Source organism: Melospiza georgiana, chromosome 3 (genome assembly GCF_028018845.1).
Source record: "Melospiza georgiana isolate bMelGeo1 chromosome 3, bMelGeo1.pri, whole genome shotgun sequence".
Taxonomy (NCBI): Eukaryota; Metazoa; Chordata; class Aves; order Passeriformes; family Passerellidae; genus Melospiza; species Melospiza georgiana.
This window is the reverse complement of record NC_080432.1, coordinates 110422797-110447109: the sequence shown is the minus strand read 5'-3', so window position 1 is coordinate 110447109 and position 24313 is coordinate 110422797.

The window sequence follows — 24313 nt, the reverse complement described above, 5'->3', positions numbered from 1 at the left end:
TGGCAGGAAAAAAACCAGCTTATTTAAAGTTATTCTTTCTATATCAGATAACTGACTATGACAGGAGAAATCTGGTTTTAGTATTTTAAGAAATTCTTTCAAATTATATGTCCAGTACTCATGGGATTTTTAGATATGATTTTTACAGTGCCAAAAGTGACAGTATGTCTTGTTATTTCTATATAAAATCTAGTTTCTGTCTTGCAGTATGCAACAATCACCTGCTTGGTGTTAGGCAGTTTGGGTCCTACCAGCAAGCCTTTAACCATGTAGGCAATTTTAAGTTTTATAAGCATCAACATCTATGGGTCAGACAGCACCTGAGTGGGAAATCTTCATGAAAGGGTAAGGTAAGATTTGGTTGATAAAATCCTTCTGTGGCTTTAATCCAAAATCCTTTTGCAATTCTCTCCAACTTATGAGAGTGGGGAAAAAATTCAATTCCTGCTGCAAAAGTGATCCAAGGGCCGTCACGCTTCTGAGAACAAAGCCAGAGTAAAACCACCCTCAGTTCAAAAACTTGACATGGGCAAAATCCTAGCTGATAATTTTTTGAGTGGATTAGGGAGGATTATAGAAGAGAGAGCAGTAGAATAAAAATAAGAAGATAAGAAATTTTTCTCCAGTCACTTCTGAGCATAGTAAATTGGTACCTCTAAGATTTTCACAATGCCAAACGAAATGCTTTCAGTTTTGACACTTCACAATCCAAATGTCCAGACTGAGCTTGTATTCTTAGACTGCAGTCAGGGCTCAAAAGAAGGAATAGAAAGTAAACCAAATACTGAGATATAAAGATTTTAAAATTACCCTAGTCCACTTTTTTTGGTTTTGTGGTTTACATGTTTTCTTGTGTTTTTTCTGTGTATAACTAATGGAATATTAATATAGTGCTGAAGCAATACTTTCTACTGAATTTAGACAAATCTTTATCCTTTTAAAATTCTTTATTGCAGTCATTAAAAAATTTTGTCCTTGATAACTGATGGAAAATTCAGGTCATGATCTTATTAATATTCTTGATCTTTTCTTTTTTTTATGTATACACATATGTATATGGGCAAAGCTACTCAATTTCTGTGAATCATTTTTCTCACTATTTGTGTATGTGTGAGTCGCATGTGTGGCATACAAAATGAAACTGACAGTCCTGGATTTTGATTCATTGTTCCTTGCTCTAAAACTGAAAACTGGTGGGGACCTAAGCTTTATATTAAATGGAAGAAAAAATAATGCACTGTGGAAGGATGTGTAAAGAAGGCAGGTAAAATACATAAAGTTTAAGACTGGTTAGAAGATCTACAAAAACAAAAAATATTTCTTTTTATTTGTTTGTGGCTATGCCTATTGCTGGTTAGTGCAAATTTTCTCTATACAATTACATAAGGAAAAGCTTTGGCTGACGGCATTTGTTCCGAAATAAAAGTAAATTGTCACTGTTTTTTGCAAAAGGCATAGATAGCTCACATGAGGGATATTAAATGAGAATGTTATGCAACTGCTTCTTTTTCTATACAGGTTGTAAAATCAGTTCTGTAGGGACTCTTGTCATCAGAGTAACGTCTGGCAGAGAAGCCATAATAAGTAAAAGTAAATATGTAAGTATATTCATTGAGGAAAAAAACTGAAAGAGAGTCCCTTGATAGCTAGGACTACACTCAGAAATTACTCTTTGAGGCAAAGTCACATTTTTGCTTAAATACATATTTAAAAATATATTCATGAGCAATGCACTGGTTGGAGCCTTACTGCTGTTAAGAGTTCCATAAGGAGTCTGCAAACTTATGTCACAAGGCAGTTCTGTACACACCCTTGCACCAGCATCAGTCCTGTAAGTGACAATGTAGGCTCCCTCACTCTGGCATTGGTCCATCCCTTATCACCACACCTGCTCCCCAAATGTGGGGACTCCCCAGTGTTTGCATACCAGGAAGGCCACCAGACAATGCTGTGATGATTTCTTACCTTATCACCAAAGTAAGAAAAGATCACTCCCTTGCAGGTAATTGTGTTGTCTCTGGCTTTTCTGCTTCCAGCCAGATGTATCCTTGGCCACAAGTTACCAATGCTAGGCAGTTATGATTTTAATTTCCCTTTTAGGTAGCTGATGGCACTTCCCCCTCAGCTGCTTCTATGCTTAAAATAAGGATGACTTTAAATCCAACATGGTGTCTAATATTAGCCAGATCTGAGAATCAGTAGGGACTGGACACAGGTGGAATGGATGAAGCTCATTTTGTGTCATGAAGAACATAATGCTAATTGCAGAAACTGGGGCTTTGTTTGTGTTAGAGCAGGTTCCTTTTTATAGTGTATTGAAAATCAGGCATTGACAATGGCCAGGAGCAGAACCCTAGGCAATGATTATAAGAGGTAGGAAAGCAAACTGTGATATTTGCTGGGGTAGCTCTGTTACTAAAACTGCAATTAGATTCTTCCTACTATATGTAGGCACCTTAGAAGTGCCTTAATGAAGGGTGTCCAATATAATTATTTTTTCTTCTTCCATTAGAAAGGACATTGAAATAACTCAAGATTATATTGTAGTACCCTGTCTTTAAACCTGATGCAATCCTATCAAGTACAGCAAAGATCATTTGTGAGCCTTTCCTATGGAAAACAAAGAAATGTTAACCACCTATATACAAATACTAAACCAAACAAATAACAAATACACTATGGAAAATCAGAAAGACAAAATCCAAAAACCTGAAGCAATACAGTGAAATATTAGCCCCATTTTTTTTGTTCATAGGGAAATGAATTATTAGGATTTAAATAAAATTTCCAAATGTGTTTTTGTAATATATGCACATTTATATTATGCTTATTTTGCAGTGGTCTCATTACACTAGAGGGAAAAGACACAGATTTTAAATAGCAAAATAAAACACCTTTTTCTTTTAATGCTTGGTTGGGTACTTTGTTAAAAATCGCCCAGTGGGAGAACATATGCGCTTTAATCTTTATCACAATAAGCTATGTTTCAGACAGGGATGAATAGCAGTTGATCCATCTAACAATCCAGGCATCCAAGTTTGTATCCTAAGTTCCTCATTAAAGTATCTGAAAGCCATCTCTTTCCATACTCACTTCAATGCAATAACATCCATGTCACTTTGATTCATTTTGCTATATGGTTGTGAATAAAGAACTTAATAGACACTCTACTCATAAAACTCTTGAATCCTGTTTATACTTTGGCAGATAACAGATCTAATGAGTCAGTGTATTCCATCATCTATCTACATAGGTTCACATATTGGCAGTCTTAACCATAGTATCTGAGTGCCTCCATAATGTCTGAGCACTACTCACTATATTAGGTTATTAATCCTTAGACACTGGATTCCAACCTTTCTTCTTTCTTAGGGGTTTTATTTTTGCAGCTCTAATTGTTTTTAACTTACACTTTTTTCACTGTAATAAGCTCCTAATACTGGATGGATACAAGTGAAAACAGAAGCATGATCCTCCGTATCATTTTGATTACACCCATGCAATATTACACTCTGATTTTTTACTTACCTAGAAAAATATTTGAAAATAAAGGCTAAAAATGTTATTTGGCATAAATGGAATCTGTGGAGACATATACCCTATGAAGAAAATAGATCAGGAAGTTAAAAAAAATGCACCAAGGAAAAAATAAATTTTAAAAAATAATATTTAAATTATTAGTTTATTACTAAAATACATGGTTATTATTTGAATACAGAATTATTCTTTGTTCGGAAGATGACAGCTATATTTCTTAAAATGATATATATGACAGCAGTATAGTGATATTTCAAAAGTCTTTTCAGGTATTACTTAGATATCTTTACTCTTTGTAAGAAAATTTTGAAGGACTGAAAATAATGGAAAATTATACGAAACATTTGACCTGGAGCACCCCACCTCATCCCTATCTTCCAGACTGTTTCATTGTACTAGCCTATTCAGATAACAGTATGAAGTGGTAAAACAGATTTCTGCCTTTAAATATCCATTGGGAGCAAAATGGTATTCAAACTATTGCTTTAGTGTAAGAGTGCTGCAGAGACCAAGAGAAGAAAACATGACAATGAGAAAGTAGTCATGCAGTTTTGCCACAGCCTTTGTCAAGGAAAATGCAAAATAAATAAACATATCTATTCAATATCCATCAAATAACGAGGCTTTCATATGAGTTCTGTGTCTCTTTTAAAATATCTTGAGCAGAAGGTTTAGGTTATACTCACAAAAGAGAACACTCTCTGCGTTTAAAAAAAAATAAAATTATAAGCAGTTACTCAGGACCGCATTATTCAATTCTAACTGCTTTTGGTATTTATTTGATTAAATCATCCTTTTAGAAAACTACTTTCATGGGTAAGCTTCAGATAACATAAGAGCTTAATTATCAGACTCTTTATATTTTATTGCTATATTTGGCAGAAGTTCCATAGTAACTTGCTTAAACAGGGAGGTTGGACCAGATGACTCACTGTACTCTCTTCCAACCTTACCATTCACTGACTCTGTGATTTTGCTGACATTAATTTTAATAATAATTCCTCTAGAATGCCTTCTTGGTAATTTAGTTATGTAAAAGGCCTTTGATTTCATCAGTTTACTGATTGTTTCATTTATATTCTATGTTACTAGATTGTTCCAGTACTAATCTTTCCTTCTCTCCCCCCACCTGCATCTCTCTTCTTTTATAATCTATTACAAAATCCACCTTGAAACACTGTGGAGTGCCCCTGCCCCTAAGAGGCAGGAATTTGATCTTATCCCTCTTGTGTTGCTAATAACTCCTCCCTTGACCCAAATCCTGAACTCCACCCCTGTGATACCCTGTAAAAGCCGACAACCCTGCCTTTGCCCAGTCTTTTGTCTTCATCCTGCCTCTCCTGCCTGGGGGTCAGAGATGGATTCTGGAGCTTTCTGAAACGAGGACCCATCTCGTCTCCTTTGTTCCCCTGCCCCACACTGCCTGCTGCATTCTTCCTGGTCACGATGAACTCAGTTGCAACACGCTGCAACAGAACACAATAATGAAACTGAGTTCTAAATAGCAAAACAACTCCCTCATGCCCCTAAAACTTGAATCCTTTCTTACAGATTTTGTACTTCCTTAGCATAACATCTAGTTTTAAACTTCCAGCAGGATTCACCAGACAATCTTTCTTTCCATTTCACCTGCACTAAGTGTGATTGACCCTCTGGAGTCAAAACAAACAACCCCCCCATGTGAGTGATACATTAATTAACGCACAGCCTTTCTTCGCCTTGTTATTGGTCATGTGTCCTAAGAACAGCTCCTAGCTCACAGCTACTCAAGCAGCTTTTCAGCTTTAAAAAGACACTAGCTGTTCTACTCCCATAATCCAAAATCATCTTTCCCCACCCATGTTCAGCAGCAGTTCACACTCCTGCCCTGGCAGTGTGTCCTGCCCCTGCCCTCGTCCGCATACTTCTCTGTCTAATCTTCAGCTGACTCCCTGAAGAATGAGGAGGGTCAGCACCTTACTTTGGGACTGGTTCTCAGAAAAAATGTGTACCTCATGTCATGGGTCTGCCACCCCATACAAGGGTCAGCAGCTCAGTAGGCATTGCTTTGGTGAACAAATTGGGTTTTTTCCAACATATCATACCAGTCCAATGCCTTGTGTATTTTCCTAAATCCTTCTCCAAAACATCCCTATTCTGGATATATAATGAGAAAAGTTGAGGGAGCTGAGTGGTAGACACTTTCCTGCTGGTGGGACTAGCCTTATTGAATATATGGATGGATGGATGGATGGATGGATGGATGGATGGATGGATGGATGGATGGATGGATGGATAGACAGACAGACAGACAGATAGATAGATAGATAGATAGAATATAAATATTTATAAATGTATCATCAATAATAGATAGATAGATAGATAGATAGATAGATAGATAGATAGATAGATAGATAGATAGATAGATAGATAGAATATAAATATTTATAAATGTATCATCAAGAAACTGACTGAGCAACCCATGAAAATAATTTATTTTCAAAAGTCAAAGGATTTTGAATATGACCAAATCTAAATTATGTACAATGTATACAGACTTTACTTAACATGTTTTCAAAGCTATAAACAATTTTGATTTCTTATTTTAATAATGCAATCAATAACATACACTGGTGCATTCATTAAAAAATAAAAAACCCACGAGAAACCAACATAATGTTTTCTAGTAAATATATCACTGTACATTACCTGAGAGAAAAATTATTGATTCTTTTAAATGTCTATCTGCTGCACAGCTTTCTGCAGGATACATTTTGTACTCACTTTACAGCCCTACTGCTTGAGACTGATAATTCAGTCTCTGCAATATGATTCCTAAATACCACGTTTGAAGAGAGGAGTAGATAAGCATGTCATAGTTTTCCAAAAGCATGGTAGTTATAGCATCTGTTAGTTGTCCTCAGATAATTTTTGATCACTGTATGTGTACAAAAACTGCCGTACTTTTGGAAGGCAGATAGAATGCCAGTAGTTTATGATGTCACCCAAAATAGAAAAGCATTACATAGCTCTACAATCTCACACAAATAAAGATCATTTTAAGCTTTCTACTGAAGATGCATTTTCCCAGGTGGTCAATTGCACTTGTCATCTGTTATTTTGGAAAATGGACAGAATTTAATAGATGAGGTATATCAAACTAACTACATTAGGAACACACCAGCTGTCAATATGGCTTCAGCCCAACAGCATCTTTTGGGAAAAGCAAATTCCAAAATGAAGACTGTATACTATTAGTCTGATAGAATGATTATAAGTTTCACCATCTGTTGCATATTTCACTATTAATCGTGATTTGTATCAACAGATACTTTCTAAAATCCACATTTTCTTTTTTATACAAGAAACAACAAAAGCAGAATGACAACACATTGTCTCAGGTAAAGATGTGCCAATGCTGAAGCTAAATCAGATAAACTTCACCCTTGTTTAACAAGCTAGATATCTAGGCCACTAATTACAGTTAATAGATCTAAAAATATCAGTGACAGAACAGAAAATCAAACCAGAATTATCCATATTTGCTTGGAAAACTTAATAAATTTGGTTTTCAAATTTATTCAATTGTGCAATCATCTACTAGTTATGTTTTATATTTCAAAGCCCCATCAGTTGAATGTGATTGGATTTTAATTACATTTGATCAAACATAAGTGCAAAAGCTACAACAATTTCAAAATGTTTCATGGCTGTATCTAAACTAGAGAGGAATTTCTTTCATGTAAAATTGAATATCTAGTCAATCTATTTAATGTAGAGGATTATGACATTGTTTAAAGGTATATCAGAAAAGAAAGATAAATAAATATTTAATTAGGTTTGCATCTTGGGGTTGGGTTTTGTGGTTTTTGTGGGGTTTTTTTCTTACATTTTTTACTTTGCCTCATAGCCCTAGGGTTGGTGGGGATTTTGTTGTTGTTGTTGTTGTTTGTTTGCTTTTTTGTTTCATTCTTTCTTCCTATATTTCTTTCAACATGATCCCCATCTGTTTCTGAGTGAAAGGCCTGGTTCTAGTCCCAGCCACTATTCTTCAGTTTTGGCTTGTTGCCTATTATATTAATAGGCTCTGTACAAGACTTTAGAATTTATTTAGAAGTAAGATGAGACTCATGGTAAACTAAGGGTTGATAATGTTTGCAAAAGCATAGGTTAAAGACTTTTGAAAGAAAAATATGGTATTATTAAATTTTTTTTTCGTTCTTCTCACATGAAACTAATATTTTGCTTGACCTGAAAAAAAGCCATCAGTCATGTCATCTTTGTCCAAACAGGACTCAAAGCAAAAGGAAAAGCTGTAACAACAGGTACTTAGTATTATTGCCTAAGCCACACACTGAATTCAGATAACATTTTGGTTTTTTCAAAAGCTTTTTGTACTTTGTCTTCTTTGCATTAAAGAAACTATAATTTCTGGTTCTTTCCCTGCTATTCTTGTAACTTCATTAACTGATTAACAAAGGGAAAATAAAACAGAGCTCTGCATTGCCTAATATGAGAGCGCTACTCACTATAGGCAGGAAATTACTATAGTAATTTTCACTATAGGAAATGAAAATCCAATATTCAGAAGTCTCTGGAAAATCTGAGAAATAAAAATGAAGCCATTCACTCTTTCTCAGATTGGAAGCCATACCAATGATTGCTCAGGTCATCTGAAGCATTTGATGGTATCTACATTAGTAAGGTAAATTTTTTGTTGCCTCTTTGGTAGGTTTTTTTGGGTTGTGTTTTCTTTGGTCACTGGCAATCAGTCAGCACAGCAAGTGTTATCTTTTAGGACAACTGTTATCAATCTAATAACCAGCGCTTACCAACTTGCTTTACCAGATGAAAAGCAGGCTTTCAACTTACTGGGGAAAAAATAATGTCCTTTTCAAGACATATGATGAAAAGTGGATCTACTGACACTAACAGCTTTTTGAGAATTTGCTGTGACAAGAACAATTTAGAAGTCTGTATCATGTCCATTAAAACAGAGATAACTTTCTCAATTGGTCCTTAAGCTTCATATGAAATTCTATTAGAAATATAACATTCTGTGAAATTGAGGAACATAATTGTTCCTTCACAATTTCCTTAATGTTTATAAAAATATTATTGACAGAGAGAATTAAAAGGAGTGTTTGTTTGTTTGTTTTTTCTTAATTTCATGTAAGGGTTTGCTTCTGGAGTGACATTTAGAAAGATCTGCATGTTTTATAGCACAACATCAGGCCACCACAGTGTATGAACGGATTTGGAGAGAGACTATTACAGATGCACAGCAGATTTTTGTCAAGTGAAGTTAACTAGACGTATCTCAAATTGATTGCCAAGGTTATGGCATTGCTGGCATACAACCAAAAATGCCTGCTTTTGTCCAGTACTATAAAGGTATTTTATAATATTAAACTTCAGCATTAAGGAAAAGGCCATATATGGGTATTTTTATTTTAGAGAAGACACATTTATAACAGATCTTGAATAATTTTGCACTCTGGAGACAAATTAAAACACTCTAGATAATATTCTATATGACCTAGTGACATGCTTTGTTTTTCCAGGACATTCTCTGTTTCCTATCGATTAGTGAAACATCACATTTTTCTTTTTAATCATCAAGGTCTTTATATTAATATTTTTGCTCTTAGTCTTTATTGGAACTGCTAGTGAAATCAGATTCATGTTCTGGCAATAGCCTTCTCTTTCCTTTCTTCTTACCAGCTCTTGAGTTCAAAGAGCTATATCAATCATATTTTCAAGCCAATTACATTACTCTGGTTCTTTTGGATGACTTTAATGTATTTCTGAATATGAATATATGTCAGCCTGCTAGGAGCTGAATCCAAATTCTACATTTAATGACAGCACCTATGTCTATCTCTTCTTTCATCCTTTGGTCAAATAGCAACTCCAAAAATATTCATTATCCTTGTTTCTTTGTAAAGCTGATCCTCCTATTTGAAATTTTTGAAGTTTGAAGCAGAAGGTCCATTTATCTGTTTAATATTTTCAATCTCTCTCTTCAGTCTTGAAGTAATGTTCAGGTCTCATCCCTTACAGGACATACTATGTTCTGAAGGATAGGGCAATGGAACGTTTTTCACAACCAGAGATTTTTCCACAAGATGGTATTTTTAATATCCCCTAAAAAGATAGAATAGTAACTTAGATCTGTGGCTTTTCAAATTTTTAGTTCATTCATTGTCTCTTCCTACATTTCAACTGTATAAGCAAAAGTTTAGCTCAGCAATGCTTATTTTGAAGTTCTACTATTTTTACTTCTATTTTCTACAGAGTAAGGTAAACCTAACCCATCTGATTTGGGGCTATTGATATCTCTGTATAGCAGTAACTTGAGCAACTTTATCAATTTTTTTTTTCTATGTGTTGGCAAAAGAGCACCAAAAACCCTAATGTCACCGCTACTGGTAAGGACTTTTGTAGCATTGATTAGAAGAGTTCCCTCTTAAATCAGTCTGAAAGACCACCATCAAAATGGTAACATCCAGACTTGTAAAAGTCTTTTGTCTGTTGATGTTAAAAATTTGCTTCATTTTTATTTTTAAAGAGCTCTTTGCCTTAGAATCATAGAATAGTTTATGTTGGAAGAGACCTTCAGATGTCATGTAGTCAAATCCTCCCTTCAAAAACCACAGACATCATCAACTCAGTCAGGTTGCTCAATCTGACCTGACCTGACCTTGGATGTTTCCATGGATAAGTCATCAACACTGGCCAACCTGTTCCAGTGTTTCACCATCCTGTTACCTAGTCTAAAATGGTCTTTTTTTAAAGTTGAAAACCATTACCCCTTCTGTTGCAACGTGCCTTTGTAAGTCTGTTCCCATCTTCATTGAGGTCTTCCTGGAGCCTTGTCTTCTCCAGGCTGAACAACCCCAGCTCTCTTGGCCTGTCCTCATAGGAGAGGTGCTCCAGCCCTCTCACCATCCTTATGACCCTCCTCTGGACTTCCTCCCTATGTCGTTCATATGTTGAGGCCCTCAGACCTGGAAGAAGTGCTCCAGGTGGGGCTTCAGAAGAGCAGAGTAGAGGTGGAGAATCCCCTCCCTCAACCTGCTAGCCATTCCTCTTTTGGTGCAGTCCAGTATATGGTTGGCCTTTGGGCTTCAAGTACACACAGTGGCTCACATCCAGTTTTTAATTCATCAGAACCCTCAAGTCCTTCTCCTCCATCTTCTCCCAGTCTGTGCTCATGTCTGTGTTGTCCTGACCTATGTGCAGCACCTTGCACTTGGCCTTATTGAATCTTATTAGTTCTCAAGGTCCCTCTGTATAATTCCCTCTGGATGGTATCCTGTCCCTCAAGAAATCCCTTCTTTCCCATGCATTTGCTTCTTGCTCTTTAGTTTGATCAGTAGTTTCCTACTCACCCAAACTGAGCTCTTGCCTTCCTTTCCTGATTTCTTGCACCTGGAGACCAAGAGCTCTCTTTCCCTGTGGAATGATCCACAAGCTCTGTTCTGCTCCCATCCCCATGAGGACAGTTTCCCAGAGGGTCCTACTGACTAACTCTTTTGAAGAGCTGAAATATGGCTTTCTTAAAATTCAGGGTAATTTTTTATTCACCCGAGCCATATCCCTCTGGACTGTAAATTCCACCAGTGCAATCAATGCAGCCCAGGCTGTCTTGAATTTTGATGCCACTGATGAGTTCACTAGCATTGATGACCATCAGGCCCCGTAACTCACCCGTCAGGTAGGGCTGTCTATTACAAGGGTCAGGAAATTATCCTCCATGCATTACAAGAATCTCCTGGATTGCCTACAGCTTGTTGTGCTACTTTTCCAGTAGATGTTGGGGTGGTTGAAGCCCCCCACGAGGACAAAGACCCTGTGAACATCACTCCGCATGATCAAGGGAAGCCTGTAGCAGACACAGACAAATAAGTTCCTTTTCTTGCCTTGGTCTCTGATTCTTACCCACAAGCTTTCAACTTACTTATGGCTATTCTTCAGAGACAACTCTTCACATTCAATCCAGGTCTTGATGTAGAAGGCAACACCTCCACCCCTCCTTCCTTGGCTGTCTCTTATGAATAGGAGGTACTATCAACAGTTGCACTCCAATCATGGGATTCATCCTTCTCTGTATTGCCTTCTGTTGCCTGGATCTATGATTCTAGGAATTATCCCACAGTGTGTCAATCCCCTATAATCTCTAGAAAAGGATCAGCCACTAAAGAGATAGAAATATCCCATAAAGAAACTAATGGCACAAAGGAAGCTCCCAAACTTAACAACTACTTACACCCCATAACAGATGCCAGCACCAAGCCAGCTGACCAATAACACACTGAGGGATTAGACAAAATTGCTAACCCCCCAAAACAAAGCTTCATCCTAAAAAAATAATATAAGTTGAGTCATAGCAGGTCTTTTTTGGCTTTTCTTCAAGGTCTATGGCCTGATTAAAAAAAAAAAAAAAAAGTGAAAAAATCTAGCTTGAATGAACTGTCAGAATGAACTTCCCTACAATTCATTTCCTGCCTCCCACAGTTCTATCCAGCCAAAAGGTATATCCAGTAACAGGCACAACCATGCTACTTTTAAATGCATGACTCCCAAAGGGGAAAGAATTTTATGCATGGCTGCCACTGTATCTGGCAGTGAATCAGGGGCCTGTGTTCCCTGGACAGAACTAGGGAAGATTTATGTGTCTCAGAGTAGGGTCAAAAACAGTCAGCATGCTGAACAAGCAGCTGGTAAAGTAACACTGAAAACAAACTGTTGCAGAACTTCCACTTCAGTCTAGAATTTGGGTTGAAGTTTAGGCAGCTATTTCAGGATCTGATTTTAAAACATACTGTTGATGATATTTTGCATTTTCATGTAGTAGATGTCAGCAGAATTTCTGCAGGGATTGTTTACCTGGGCTCAGTGATATTTTCAAGATATGAATTCCTTTTTAAGATGTGAATTTCTGCCTAACCAGGTGTGAGAGTCTGTCAGAATTTTCCCTCATCTGCCTCACGATCGTCCTTGGGAGACCACTGAAGAGAAGACCCCCCCGTCTATATCTGGCTGTGAAGGAGAAAAGTCACATGCCATGGGCCCTGAGACCTGAAAGCTCAGTGTTGAGCTATTGTTTTCACAGGAGTGTTTGCTGTATGCTAAGAAGAGGACACCATGCCCTGTTTGCAACAATAGCAGCTCTGGAAGCTGTCCCACTCTCGACCTGGCTGGACTTCTCCTGAGTTCCAGGTGGTCTCCCACAGAAGACCCTCACCTGTTTTACAACCACCGTGACAGACAGACTGAGATGTGAGAAGCTTTTCCATCAAGGACTGAGAAATGAAACTCCTAACAGGACTGGGACTGAAACCCCCAGCCCGGGGGAGGTGTGTGGGGAGGCGAGCTGACCAAAGAGAGATGTATGCCTGCAGATTGTGACCACTGGAGCAAGAAAACAATGGCTCTCGCTTACTGCTGAGAACATAGACTACCTGTTACATCTATCAAGCTCATTTACTGCTGAGAACACAGACTACCTGTTACATCTGTTCCCTATTGTATCTGTTTCCCCTCCCCCCACCTCACAATTTTCAGTAATAAAAACCTCTGAGTTAGCTAGAGCCTTTGAGATCTCCCCAGCGTAGGAGGCGGACCCTCAGCTGGACTGGACCAAAGGACTTCGTCTCTGCGTTGGTAGCTAAATCCCCTCTCTCTCTCTCTCTCTCTCTCTTTCTCTATCTTTTTCTCTCCCTTAATCCCTCTATCGCATTTTTGCTGTAGTTATTTCAATAAAACCACATTTGATTTGATTATCACTGCAAACCCCCTTGTACCGTGTTGGTCTTTGCACTCTGAGATTATTCCTACGAACCATCAGGTCATCTGTCCACTAGGATGGACCCTGACACCAGGGAAAAGCCTGAGCTGAGTGCTGCCAGTGCACAGAAAACACATCATCTTAGTCAAAAAACCAGAAAGCTACAAGACAGGCTCAGAATCTGGAAATAAGGAATCTCTCAACCTAGCAGGTTCCTGAGTCCATAGGCTTGTATTAAGATGCTTCCTAGGATTACTGTCCTTGACCCAAGGATTCAAGATGTTTACTGTGCAGTAACTCACCTTAAACACAGAAACAGAAATTGATCTCTCCCACCTCTCTTCAAGCAACAGCCTCAGAGTTAATAAACTTGCATGGAAAATATGAACTTGGATGTTCTTCCCTTTGCCTCCCAATGCCTTACATCAAAGCTATAGGAAAAGATACCTAGACTTTCTGAGTGAATATTTTCTCCTGCAATAGAAATGTATGTGCTTTTTATTTGAGGTATAAAAGCAAGCTGTATATTAAGTACTGCTCCATAATATCCTGTAGTTCCTCAGAAAAGTGCTAAATGTCTTCCTAAGAAAAACATATTTTCACATCAGTTTCAGTTCTTGTCTAAGGTCCTCAGGGACAAATTCACCTGAAGTCAATATTTCGCCAAAATCATAGTGTGGCTTTTGGTAGTGATCCAAAGTAACAAAAAACTGAAAACAAAAGGGTCCAGCCACCCTAATCACTGTCACAGCCCTGATGTAGTTCATTAATGTTTTGTTCATCTCTCTGCCTTGGCTTAACCACAGTCAAGAGCCAAGCCCCACACAGCTGCTTGCTTACTCCCCTACCAGCAGGATGGTGCAGACACCTGGAGGGGTAAAAGCTGGAAAATTCGTGGGTTGAGATGAAAACAGTTTATTATGGAAAAGAAAAGCAGCAAACACAAACAGGGAAAAGCAAGGAATTAAGTCACTGCTTCCCACAGACAGGCAGGTGTTCAGCTGTCTCCAGGAGAGCAGGGCCCCATCAGGCATCTTAGTATTTACCTCCATGCTGTCTTTAAAACAGAAGGATTCCATATTATTTCCTTTCTGATTTCCAAAACACAGGCTATTATCCAAATTTAAAGCTAAAAAGCTAACCAGCCCAAGAGATCTTGAATCTTCAAATGGAAATTTTGTGTAATTTTAGTAGTTTCTGCATGCTTGCCTAAATATGTTTAGAAATAAAATTTTGCAAATGAATGGAAAGACCACTAATTGTGGCTGTTTGCAGATGATTCTATTTGTAGAAGTTGCTATTTCTAAAACGCTCACTGTATGCAGTCTTCTGAACAGGAAGAAAAAATTTTCCAGCTACTTAAATTATCAAGTCACATTTTACCCATTTAACAAACTACAATGCCTACCAGATAATTAGAATATTCTTAGCCTTTATCTATGGAATAGATATGTACAACCATTCAATTCTGTCTATATGAAAACATTTTTATTTTAAGCTTGTTTATACCTTTAAAAAACTCCTGTGGCATTATTCATGTGTTTTCTTAATGTAGGATATGATTTATCAGTTCCTGGAAAATTCTATGTCATAGAGATCTTACAAATATCATCAGTATATCAGATGTTGAAATTTTAAAGATGTTCAGCAAACCTAAATAAAGTCTCTTTGGTGTAGACGATAGAAACTGGAAAAGAACTGTCAGAGCCAAATTTGTGAGAGGTCTTCACTAGGCAGTGAATATATGCTTTAAATATATAATAAACCTTCCTCACAGATGGAGGAATAAGCTGCTGCTGCTGCTGCTGCTGCAGTGACAGAGCAAAAAAGTTGCTGCTTTTGTCATCTGTTAGAGCCAGCAGTTGTGATGGGAATGGCATCACCAGCACTGTCACAATCAGCAGCGCTAATAGATCTGTGGAAGTGGAAGGAGACATGAGAATTTTCAGATGGAGAAAGCTTATTTAAAAATTAATAAGCCTTTCCACTGCTGAAAAAGGAAGTTTAATGCATATGATACTGCAAGAAGGAAGCTATTATAAAACAGAAAGGTTAAATTTAGTCTACAGCTCCATGCTTGAGTTCAAAAGATGAGAAGCATGATTGTCCAGATGAAATAAAATACCTTAATTTTAATGTCTTTTTCATGTCCTTTTCTGGTTGTAACTACAATCGTTTAAGGATATAGCAACTAAGAGTTTGAAGAGTCCACATTTTACTAGACCAACGGCTGAAAATGACAAAAACCCCTTGCTTTCAGCCACACAAAACTTTCAGATCTCATACTTTAGAATAGATTAAGAAATAAGGACAATATTATGAGCACGAACGGCCCACATATAGCAGAAAATTAAATACAATCTGTGCAACGCATTACTAAATATTTTTCACATTTTTTATATATGATCCTCCTTTGTGCTGACAGTTATCTTTATGTACAGAAAAAAGTGTCAGAAGAATGTGAGCATAAGTATCTAATATTTATGTACAGATGTCCTTCATAAATGAAATTACAGCAGAACTGGCAAAAGAAATTGTGGCATTTTATTTATGTGAAATAAGACAAAGTTATACCATTTTTCTCTAGAATGTTTTGTTAAAGCCAGATAAAAATAATGTATTGTACTTGTCATCTGCAAAATTTTTCTTGTCAAGTACAGCCATCATCAGCATCTATCACTGCAAAGCAGTTGCAAGCACTGATACCAGGTGTTTAGGGGTAAAAGCAGCTCTCCGTTGTACAGGACTTTCAAGTCTTGCATTTCCCAGTAGTGCATGCACTCTACTTTGGGATCCATGGTCCTAACCTATGCAATCCTAGTTGTGTCTATAATATCCTTCATTAACCAGCAGGTGATACTTTTCTAGAATAATGTTTGGCACTGTACATGTATATTATATATGGGCACTGTTATTCATATTTTTTCTTCATTTTTGTCAAGGTCAAGCTTCCTTTTAGCATTTCAGATACTTTTTGAACTCCTAATCCATCTGTCTAGAAACTTAGCTGCCTTTCCAAAAATTTTTCTTGCTGCTTACCAGTATATTATTTGAATGCATCATGAGATTATTTATAAAAGATGCATAAATCCTGGGTTTACCTTAGAAATATGAGAGAAAATTTACATTTAGATGTACATAGGTGCAATTACAGCTATGAAAAAAAAATTAAAAACACTTTGGCTTAAATAATATTCCAATAAGGAGGACGATGTGCATTTAACTGCTTCAATTTTGCACATATTTGGGCAATTTTACAGGTATCAACAATTAAAAAAACCCAGACATGTATCTGCCAAACCAAACGTAATGGAAGTTGGGGTTTTGTTTGGCTAGTTTGTTTTTGTCCTAGCACTGAATTTATTTTTACAGCTATTGCTAAATTATTTTTAGTTCCAGCATTGGTATATGTAGGGCCAAGAGCACTACAAGGCCTTCGGCACCCTGAGCTCAGGGATGTGCAGCATCAGGGATGCACATCCCTGGGTGTCCTGGGTTGACCATATGATGCCTTTATCCCCAGTTGTCTCATTCTGTTTATGTTGAATAATAAGTTTTGTACTTTTAAGAGTGTTCCAGAGAGTGAAGAGGAGGAGACAAGAAGCACGCAGTTTGTTTTCAGACACTGCCCTCACTCCTCCACATTCCTGCTCCTGGACTGTGTTGTCTGTGGATGAACAGACAGCAAGACAGAGCTCTTCTTTTGCTTTTTAGTTAGTTCTAGCTAGCTGAGGCAGAGAAGTTCCCTGGACTGTTTTTTTCCCTTTTTCTTTGGACCTCTTGAACCTGCTCTGGTCTGAACACCCAGGAGAGCACCGGCAGCTGCACCTGTGGCCCACCGGGCCGGGCCTGGCCTGCGACAATTCCAGCACCGGAGGGACTGATCAGAGACTGAGTGAGCTGCTGCTTGAACCCGGGGTTTTCTCAGTTTGTCATCTCTTTTAGAGTGGCAAGGGGTCTCATTGTTTGATATTGTTTTGGTTTTATTGTTTAATAAACAGGTTTTTTCCACCTTTCTCCAAGGAGGTATACCAGTTGAGGGGAGGGGCCGATTGAATCTGCTTTTCCCACCGGAGCTCCTTTGGGGGATTCTTCCCCAAATTTGCTCTAAACCTGGACACTGGGCTACACCTACTATAGTCACAGTTTGTGACTGTGCTCCGCCTTGCTCTGGCCACTCTCAGGTACTGAATGGCCTGTGTGGATGGGTACCACTCCTAACTCATTACCTTGCCTTGCTGGGACTGTGGTACACCACATCCAGGTCACAGAGAGAGAGGGATTGGCCTCAGGTGCCTTTCCCTATGCTGCACTGGGGGACCATGCTTGACCCCTGGCTTGTGTTTCCTTGTGGAGCAGCCCCATTCTAATTCTAGTATCTGCCTGATCCTTGTATAGATTGTGATTCCATTAGACAAAACTGACAGATTTCTGGATTATAAACTAACCACAAGACACACACAAACACATAAAGAAAAGAAATTCAAGACTCATGTCCCACTGATTTGTTAATTAGTCATTTATGAGTAAATAAAACAGATTGCAGTATCTTTCCAATCAAGTCACACATAGAATTGATTTTTTAATGATTACTGAGCAAAAAAATTTGCCTTTTTTCTTATTCACATTTTCAGAAATTAAATGTTCTTCTTGATATAATGATGATATAAACCACGAAAAAAATGTTAGTATTGCTAAGCAACAGAAAATTAAGTCAGTCATTCATGACTACAAAGCATATTCTGATAAACAGAGATTGACCAGAACGGTAATAAATGAATTTTAATGTAGACAATTGCAAGTACAGTACAACAATCTACCTCACAGCATTTCAGTCTTGTACAAGCTAATCTAGATGACCTTGCTATGGACAGAAGGTTGAACCAGATCATTTCCAGAGGTCCTTCCAAATTCCTCCTTTCTGTGATTCTGCAATTCAAAAGTTTCATAACTTAATAACATAATAGTTTCATAAAAGTTTCATTCCTCATCCTTTTGGTTCTTCTAAAACCACCAACCTTTGACTATGCACGTTTCACTTTCACCTCAGCATGTACCATGATGGATAAGCACGTGTACATCTCTAGGTTTAGTTTCTCATAACAAGCATATGTAAAGAGCTCTCCCCACATCACAACTTGACATTCATGTCAGCCCTCTGCACCTGATGTGCTTCTTTCCTGTTTTATATCCCTACCCCCTCACATATCATCTCACATTCAGGACCTAACATACAATATTATTTCCACTCAAAGTAAGTAGTGTCACAAAAAACTAGTGCAACCAAAGATAGAAGTTCCATTTTAGGATTTTTGCTGAGCTACAGATTGCTAATGGCTCAGTTTCCATACTAGAAACATGTCATAAAAGGTCTTCCTTGTCCTTGGAAACCTGTAATGCCTTGTGTGGCTTTTTTTCCTACAGATTAATGTAATTAAAAATTATATATTTATATTTCTCCATGAGTATATATCTATATCCCTCTGTATATGAATGCAAGAATTGGATTCTACTGCTAACAGAATGCTGTCAGGGGCTCCCCCTAGTAGCATTAAAAGGAAGCACCTACAGGAAAGTACAATTAGAGAAAATTTTAGGAAAACTACTTCATAAATTCCAATTTCTCGCCTCTATTTTAGTTTCTTTTGAAAAACAATTTCCCCAAAATAATTTTATTTCACCTAAAGTGATGACGATTTTGTCACCTTTGTGAAGTATTTTGCTATGTACAGATGACAATATGAGCTATTACAAAAGATAGTAAATTATGTATTTATATAGGTTATATACTAGGAAAAGGCTCTTCACCAGAGGGTGGTTGGGCACTGGAACAGGCTCACCAGGAGCTGGATTTCAATGATCTTGATGAGTGCCTTCAAACTCGTCAGATTCTATGACTCCATGAAAATCTTACATCTAGAGATAGCACAATTGTTTATGAGATTGTGCTTACCCAGTCCAAAATACCACTCAACCCATCACTTTAGATACCCCATCTAAAATGGAAGCATGCAGCAAATTCCAACCATTAACAGAATATAGGGTTAGAAGATTGTTTGCAAATAATGGATTCAGACTCTGAGAATAGGACTTATTTTCCTTAACATCTGTCTTCTATGTTAAATATCTCATTGCACAGAAGAGAAGGCAAAACTTTCCAATGCATAAGCAATCTCACTTGAAACATTTGGTCTTGGATGGGAAGAATAACATGGTAAAAGAATCAAATTTTCCCTCCTAAGTGTGAAAAGTCTAGCCAACTAAATGAAATATAGGTGTGAACCTTGTAGACTCTTGTGCCTGTTCAGATAATAATAAAATTACGAAGTGGAAACAAAATTGAAATTAGATTTAAAATATTTTGCAAGTATTTGTTATTTATTAGTGTGCCCTCTAGTCTTCCCTAGTGACTGTAGCATTCACTGATTTCCAGTAGAGATGATTATACCACCCTAGTACTACCCAGTACTGAAATGCTCTACAGAATTACACGAGATATTGCAGATGAATTACATAAACCTTCACTCACTTTTTATAGGAACCAGGTTTGAGGTACTAATGTGACCAATTAATGACATTGTGGCTGAGTTCTATGTGACCTCCCAGATTCACTAGTGTAGAGTGCCTTAAGGATGACATTTTGACACCCCAGTGAAAAGAAATTCTGATAGGAAAATGTCAATTTGTAAACTCTGGGAAAATCAAAATATACTTCTAGCTGGAATAATTGGTGTTTCATTATGAATGAAAGCAGCAAAAATGTAAGCATCTGAATACTTACTCATGTTGTTAAACCTGAAAGTGTAGGAGATCCAAAATTGTGGTTAGACATCTAAGGTTCCTATTTGTGTGATTCTAAATATGCCTTATATAGCTCATCTTGACTTCACAAAATTTAAATAAGCAGCTGTTAAGAATGCTTTTGTACATTCTATACACAAAGGAACATGATTTATTCCTGTTGTAGCTGTATTTCAAATTGTTGAAGTTGCACTGATCTGATGTTTCAGTATTGCTCATTTTTGTAAGTCTGTCATTAGCATATAATATGATTTTAACAACTTCCTTAGTTTAATTTTAAATTTGAATATTCATGGAATGTATTATAAATTCTAATCAGAATGATGACTATTGATATACTTGTTCACATCCCCACATGACTATTTTCAGAATTTGCCTTCATACGACTTATGCGAGGGACTGAGTGTCTTCTCATTTCATGCTCTGGCTGTACATATTCTATCTTTAAGCATCTGACACTCTCCATTTGTGGTACAAAGGAAGTAGGTGCCAGATCGGGGACTGTGAATTCCATATGTTTTCAGAGCCAGGTGTCCAAAATATATGTTCATCAACTTTAAGGTGGTGAAGTAATAGACCACACATTTATGGCACATGGAAAAGTCATTACTTGAAACATCCACCATGCTGAGGGTGAATATTTCAAATAGAGAGACCAGGCAAAGCAGGAAACTGTTTTGATGTCTGTACTCCTGGTGGCTACAACAAAAGTCAATTGAAGTCTTTGGGTCCTTGAAGTACTCTTTTCTGAGGGTACTTGGTTGGTTAACACCAGAGTAATTTCTAAATGTCCTAGTCCTACCCCAACAGAACCCCTACAAAGCCTGGGAGAAGATAAAGCTCCTGTAGTAAGAGATTGGGAAAGTCAGTGTAGATTATTCCTCACTTGTTTAAAGGCAAGCAGCTGTGGGATTGTCTTCACTCAGGGACCTGGCTGTACTTGGTAAATAATGCAGAAGGATGAGGAGATCCAGTGCCTGCTTTTTGGAGGATTTTCTTCCTTGGGAAGAAATAACCAATGATGTGAGTTCATGTCATAGGAAATAACGTAGCAGAAACTACCTGAACTGATGAAATGGGGGCTTCACAACGAACTGGGTGAGTTTGGGCATTCAGCAATCAAGCATATTGCTTCTGTTTTCCTGAGCAACCACCACGAGGCATGAGTCTCAGATCACAGTCTGTTCTTCTGGACATTTCGTGGAGTGACAGAGACTCATAGATTGGGCAAATTAGGTCTCTCTGCTAAGGCATGGGATGGTTAATCAAAATCCATTAATCATAAAGACGGTTTAAGGATGTAGCATAATTTCTAAGTGTTGGTAAAAGGGGATTTTGGGAATAAGAAACATACAATTGAATGGTCAGAAGATATCTAAATTAATCAGATTGTGTGGGACCTGAGCATTTTGCAAATGGTATGGAATATGGGCTAGACATTTATTAGATTTGGCTGTGATGGAGTTAACTTTCCCCAGAGAATCCTATGCAGCACTTTGCTTTTAGTTGTAGTTGGAAGAATGTTGATAATATTTTGACTGTTGCTTAGCAATACTCCTACAGTATCAAGGCTATCTTTCCCAAACTCCCACACAATAGCCACTAGGCTGGGTCCAGGCAAGAGTTTGGAAGGACACACATCTGGGACAGATAACAGAAACTGTCCAAAGGGATGTCTCATATCATATGGCTTTGTGCTCAGCAATAAAAGCTGAGGGGAAAGAGGAGGAAGGGGAGCAGTGTTTGTTGTTAAGGTGATGCTCTCCAAATGCTCTCCAAAGCAACTGCCACACGTACTCAGACTCTACTTGCTCAGAAGTCACTGGACGTTACCTGGTGATGGGAAGTAGACAAAAAATGATGTTTTGTTTTGCTTCTCTGCACAACCTTTGCTTTCTTTGCTTTCTTTGCTTAAATTGCCTTTATCTCAGCCCACAAATCTTTCATCTTCTTTTCTCCCGCTGCCCTGTTGAGGTGGAGAAGTGAGAAAGCCACCAGCCAAGGTTAACCCACCACATTTACTTAAAAAGCAGGTCCAGTCTTTGGAGTGAAAATATACTCCAGTGACAAGCCTTCATGCCTTTTGCAGATCTGGAAAATCTGAGTAGTTAACAAAAGAAACTTAAAACTTGAAAATTGAACTGAACAGAGACACAGAATGAAACCAAAACAGAAAGAAGACAGAAAGAATTTCTGTAAGACAGAAATTATCTTTGCAATCACCGAAGGAATTGAATTTTCATTGACTTCTATGAGATAAAAATTTTGTGCTGGTTTGTTTTCTTAAGTTCCACCAAATAACTTGGTTTTTTTTCTGGAAATCATTGGTTCTAAATACTTTTATACATTCATAAAATAGATTGATATTTAATCTTTAGGGAAAATGCATCTGTTAACATTTTCTGCAAAGCATTAGTGAGAAGTATTTCTCAATTAAAGACAGAAGTTTTCAGAGGATATAATGGAATCACCATAGATATTTTCCAAAGAGTAGAAATCTCAGCAGGTGGAATATGTTTGGTTTGTAATTAACAGCATGTAATTATTGTTAAGGAAGGTGATTTTTATTTTTAAAGCTGACAATTTTACTTCTATGTTTCCATTTAAATTTTCTACCAGGAAAAAAATACTGAAGACAAAATATGAATGGTTAGATAGATAAAGATGTTTTTTTCTCATTAAGTGCATGCACTTCTCGTTTCCTTAGGCCAGTGTTACTGAATATCTGACATGTTCTGTTTTTTTACATCATGACCCATGTTATGTTGCTTCTTGTTCCAATCGCTCTCCACTATTTTTTCTCCACACAAGTACTTGCTTCATTTCTACCAGTCTGTTCCCAAACATGAAAATAAGCTTATTCTAGTAGAGTGTGAAAAAATGTCCAAAGATACCATATCAAAATTTCCAAACAATGTTATGTATCATCAGAAGATGGAATTCTCCCTCAGCAGCTCCAGACAACCAAGGAATTCTGAAACACACATCTGTATTTTCACTAGAGTGAAGTATGGTTGCATTTTTTGACATTCAGATAATTCCTCAACACAGTCTCCTCACTCATTTGTTTTCAAGTTTGGAAAGGCATTCATGGGCATGAGGCTTTTCTTTCTTTTTTTCTTTTCTTTTCTTTTCTTTTCTTTTCTTTTCTTTTCTTTTCTTTTCTTTTCTTTTCTTTTCTTTTCTTTTCTTTTCTTTTCTTTTCTTTTCTTTTCTTTTCTTTTCTTTTCTTTTCTTTTCTTTTCTTTTCTTTTCTTTTCTTTTCTTTTCTTTCCTTTTCTTTTCTTTCCTTTTCTTTTTCCTTTTCTTTTTTCTCTCTTCTTTCTTTATTCTCTTTTTCTTTTTGATAACGATTTGTTTCGATAACTACTACCTATATAAAATTGTGGTTGTAACACAAAAAGAGAAAAAAAGTAAATCAAGCTAGCCACAGACATCTAGTCAATTTGAGAAACTGTTAAGTCAAGTAATGGGTAAATCAAATCGAGCCGATGAAATTCCCTTTCTTAATTGAATATTAACAGCCAATATCTACTGGATCGCAATGACTTTTTGTCACATAACTCATTAAATGCATACATTGTATGGCTTCATTTCCATATTTCTCTTTAAATATGTATAAGGGGTAAAAGATTAGCAATGCATTTAACTAAGTCTAAATACCCACAAACTGAGAGGTTTTCTTGAGCAACAGTGGCATGTAATTCCTGTGAAAAGCCTCTTATAAACCTGTTCGTTTTCCTGTTTTTCTATAATTTGCCTTAAAAGTGTTAATGCAATTCATCCTTCAAGAAGGAATTCCACCTGATTTCAGAACCACATAATGTAGATGTGATAAAGATTGCAGTCATCACCTCAAAGATTTTCCCTTTATGGATGATGGGAGCCAATCAGGGAGTCCTGGGTGGATTACAAAGAGTAGTTGTGCCTCTAAAGAGACCAGTTGTAATCTAAAACCTTCAATAAAATGAACAAGATTTTATATAGCAAATACAGAGTTCTAATTCTATTTAGCTAGACAATGTACAACTAAATTTAGATAAAATTACATGTGTTTATCAATCCATGAATAATTCTGTGCCTGGTATGGGGTTTTTTTGGTATTTCTTTTTTTTTTTGGTCTGTTTGTTTGTTTATTTTGTTGTTTGTTTCTTGTGCTCTTTTTCATGGTGTTTCTTGAATACTGTCTCTACAGCCTTCTCG